The following is a 4,887-nucleotide window of genomic DNA, read 5'->3' on the forward strand; positions in this document are numbered from 1 at the left end:
AATACACGGTCGAACTGCTAGAAGTGGTGTTAATTTTATTTGGTTTTCTTCTTCGGAAGAATCGCTACTACTTTCGTTTAAAACTTCTAAAGCTATTAAGCATATTGAAAGCTTTGTGCGTTTATCCATCTATTACATAGTATTACTGTTACGCACTATTGTTACAGTCCACTGTTGCTACTGCAGTGCTGTTCCGAAATACGACATCATAATGCTACTGGCAGTACTACAGTAATTTCGGAATGATTGCGGCAGTGAACTGTCATGACGTCATTATGATTGCACTGCCAGTAAAAAGGAAACATAGCCTATATCGACCACGTGTGGAAACAAACTTCCGAAGCATATAAAGGCGGATTTGAAGATTCAAATCTATCGTCACTGCGTCAAGCATTATAACCAATCGTGGCAACGCACGCATATAGACGGTCTCGCACCGAAGATAAAAGATTGTAACATATGTCAGCAGCAACGTCGAACGAAGGCTGCGTTGGAGGTCTGCTCAATCGAGCGATAAATGCGCTTCCTTTCGAGTTACATATTCCCGACTATCAATTTTGCGGTCCGAGTACTCGGCTAAAAAAGCGATTAGCCAGAGGTGAAACGGGCATAAATCCACTTGAGGCGGCGTGCCGTAAACACGACATTGCGTTTTCTCGGAGCAACGATCTCACCGATAGATATGCGGCGGATAAGATACTCGCCAATAAAGCCCTAGGACGCGTCATCATGAGAGATTCGACTCTGGGCGAAAAAGCTGCCGCTACAGTCGTTTGGGCAGCGAAAGTCAAGACCAAAATCGGCATGGGTATGAAAGCGAAGAGCAAGGAAAAAGCCAACAAAAAAAAAAACGAATAACTTCCGATGACGAAACAAGGCGGCACATTACTGATTCTGCCAATGTTGGGCGCGCTCGGCTCCATGATTGGCCATTTGTATATACATTTACGATTGTTTGAAATATTTGATACTTTGATTGTGATGATGATTGGTTTGGTCAAAAGCATGTTCTTTTATTTGGAGATTTGCTTCAATTACCTTCTATACATAAAAATGTGTGTTACCTTCTATACATAAACCTTTTATACATTTTTATACATTTATTTAGATGAAAAAATTCGTAAATATCTTGATTCTTTAAATGTTACTAATCTATGGATTAATAAGAAGAGAAGGTGTGCGTCACGACGGGGCCCGATCACAAACCAGTCATGAAAACTCATAATTATTTTGCAAAAAAATACCACCTCAGCCAGGAATCGAACCTGGATCTCCTGCGGGCAGGCATCTTATTCTTTCGACTACCGAGGCATGATGATATTTATCGCAAATAACGTGTTTAGAATAACACGTCAACAATACAATGATATATATATATATATTCTTTCGAATCCCCACGACCGGTACTCCAGAGAGATGATGAGATCCTATTCTCTCGATGGATGCAGGTCGGACTGCAACGGCGACACCCTCCAACGCCATTGGCAAATATACAAATAATCCTCCTGGAGCACGACAGGAGAGATTGCATCAAGCATGGCTCGAGCTCCCGATCTGGATTAATTTATTTGACTATGATAAATTGACGATCAATCTGCATCAACAAAGAGACGAATCTTACCGTGAATTACTTTCGAAAATTCGTGTTGGTTTATTAATAAAATATGATTATAAGATTCTCCAAAAAAAAAAAATCTGTTTTAAGGGTGAGTCTTTCGAAACAAAAATAAACAAATTGTGTGATTTTATTAATAATTTGCAAAATAATACCGTTTGTTTATTGCCTACTTGTTATATGTTTGACGTTCTTAACACTGCAATGTTAAATCGTATTACTTCAAAAGAAATATTATTAATAGTTGAAGATACAATTGATTGTATTTCATATATGAAAAAAAGGGTAACAAAGATATTGTCAGATAATGATGATGATAATACTAGCTGGACTTTCAAAACAAATTATAATTAAAATTGAAGCAAAAATTATGATAAAACGCAATATTGATGCTAGTTTGGGTCTTGTAAATGATACAATAACTAATCATTTCAGTTATATAAGATACAACTATTAATTACATAGAAAAAATAAAACTTCTTTTACCATTTGGTTTGGAATGTTTTATTGAAAAAGTAAGTGTTAAGTTCCAATTGATGGATAGAGCATATGTTATTAGAAAACAATTTCCATTATCTTTGAATTAAGGCATCACTATTCATAAAAGCCAGAGATTAATTTTGAAAAGTGCTATTATGAATATAGGTAATTCCATATTTAATTGCAGTGTCACGGCGATCTAAATCTTATAATTTTAAATGAAAGAATGCGTGCTATATGATAAAAATATTGATTTATTGATTGAATTCTTGATGATATCAGGCTATGACTATTACCAACGAGGATGACACCTGAGAAAGAACCTTCCTCCTCTTAATTATGGATTCGAAAGAAAGAAGTGGTGAAAAGCGCGCGCGGGGGTTGATCATTTCCACCTATAAATATGCGTGCGGAAAAAGCGCTTAGTAGTTCTTCAGGAAGCTGCAACAGTAGTTAGTAGTAATAGTTCTTCGAAAAAAGCAACAACTAGCTAGGCATGGCGGCAGCAATAGTCAGTTCAGTTCATTTCAGAGAATATTTTGAATCATAAATTGTGCGTGATCGATCTTAGGGTTGAATTCTTAAATTTATAATAAATTTCTGTTCGTAATATTTCTCTTAGGAGAATTTAAATTTAAAAGCCTTCTCGATTAAATAAAGTAATTTTAAATTAAAATAATTGGAAAACTGAAATCTTATTCTTCTTTCTTAAATAAAATCTGAACTTTTTAATTAAAATCAAGATAATGATTCTAAATCCAAATTCGGTCGCTGACAATAGCGTAGCGTACTATTTAGTCGCAGCCAATGGTATTGTGACTAAATAATTTGAATTTAGAGTCTCAAAAATAAGTAATTAATTTCAAGGTATGCTCAAAAGTTTATGCTCAAAAGAGGAAGACGCAGAGTTCAAATTAAAAGATTAAGATTTCAATTAAATCAAACGATAATTTTAAATAAAGATCCCTTCCCATTATTCCTAAAACTTAAAAAATTGGAAAGTCAATCTAAAACTAAAATAATCAAGCAAATTCCTAAATATAAATTGAGAAAAATTGATTTCGAGATAAATTATTTAAATTATAATCAAATTAATAAAAAAGATCCGCGATATAAAATTTATAAAATTCGTTTCCTATTCGGGGTTGATTAATTCACAAACCGGTCCAATCCCAGAGTGAAGTACTTAAATATATTAACCCAAAAACGGACAATCACGTAACATTTCGAAAAATTTTTGGTGACAGCGGTGGGATACTAAAACGGTTTGTGTAAAGAAACGATAGTGAACAGTAAAAAAATGAACAAAAAAACTTAAAATTAATCTTTAATAAATGAAAGAATCTGGTCAATCAACATCAAGAAACACCATGGAAAAAGAGGAGAGACATAAATGAATTACGAAGGCTAATTGGGAAGCAACAACGAACGATACAACAGCTTCAACAACAGCAACAACGAAATCAAGAATTAATTTATCATCAGAAGGAACGATAAGTAACTTTTTACAATTTTCGATCAGAGACGCATTAGAAGCGGTGCCAAATTTCGATGGAGAAAATATTCCGTTTGTTTACTTCGTCGAGGGGCAGTTGCGAAGAAGCACTAAGTATGGTCGCACCTCCGCAGGAAGTAATTCTAATTCTAGGGCAATATGTAATAAATTAAAAGAGGAAACTCATAGATCAATGTTGGGAAAAATCTGAAAACATGCAAGAATTAATTGAATTGTTGAAAGTAAAAATATGAACCGAGAAACAGTGTACGAAGCGATTAGCTTATCTATACCAAAAGAGGGAGAAGATTGCAGCAAATCGAGCAGGGAATTAGGAAAACGAATTCTTGATGCACAAAAAAGAGAAATCGGAATATTAAGTTTAGAATTTCAAAATTCAATTGAGAAACATTTAAAAACAAGCTTCTTACGTGGATTAAATAGAGAAATAATAATATCGAATGAAGGAACATTTGAAGAAGTAGAGGCACGGTACACGATTGACGCGGAAAAAGAATTAGAAACTGTAAACATGATAAGACGTGTAATATTCGCAACGTACTGACGGTAAAGCCTATCTATAAGTAATATAATAAATACAAATAAAGAAGAAGAAAAGATATTAATTCCCACAATTGAAATATATGAATTTGGAACAAATAATAAAGAAATCTCAAACTCCATGAACTCAAATGCAAGCTCAAAAATAAGCTCCTGTGCGAACTCAAATTCAAACTCAAAGTCAAGTTCAAATTAAAATTTTAATACAAGCTCGAATTCAAGATCATGGTTCTATATAAATCAAAATGAAAGAATATAATAATTGATGCATTAAGACTTGAGCATTTAAATAATGAAGAGCGTGAACATGTTGAAAGATTAATACAGAAAAGTGCCGATTGTTTTCATTTGCCCGGTGAAAATCTTAATCATACAAATGTTTTAAAACATCGCATTCCAACAGTAAATGAGATTCCAATAAATACTAAACTGGAAATATAAATTTCCAGTAATTCATAAAGATGAAATTAAGAGACAAGTAAATGAATTATTAGAGCAAAATATAATTAAACCATCAAAATCACCTCATAATACGCCTGTGTGGATAGCCCCTAAGAGATCGGACTCGAAAGAAAATTGTAACGGCAGGGCCGTTACGAATGTACATATACAAATATATATACACATACATATATACATAATAGATAAACGCTTGGCTTACTATCCTGCACTATCCATCCCGCTTGCACGTGCACCACTCGCGCTATCGCATTCGCTTGCCTGCAAGGCGCACGCG

At 34.1% G+C, this 4,887-nt stretch overlaps 1 pseudogene; it reads left to right on the forward strand.

Moving 5' to 3' along the window:
* The first annotated feature begins 2,591 nt into the window (after window positions 1-2,591).
* LOC148935883 (uncharacterized) lies at window positions 2,592-4,368 on the forward strand (annotated as a pseudogene).
* Window positions 4,369-4,887: the final 519 nt, after the last annotated feature.

The sequence above is a fragment of the Pogonomyrmex barbatus genome, unplaced genomic scaffold (genome assembly GCF_055798465.1).
Source record: "Pogonomyrmex barbatus isolate J1 unplaced genomic scaffold, ASM5579846v1 scaffold30, whole genome shotgun sequence".
NCBI classification, from domain to species: Eukaryota; Metazoa; Arthropoda; class Insecta; order Hymenoptera; family Formicidae; genus Pogonomyrmex; species Pogonomyrmex barbatus.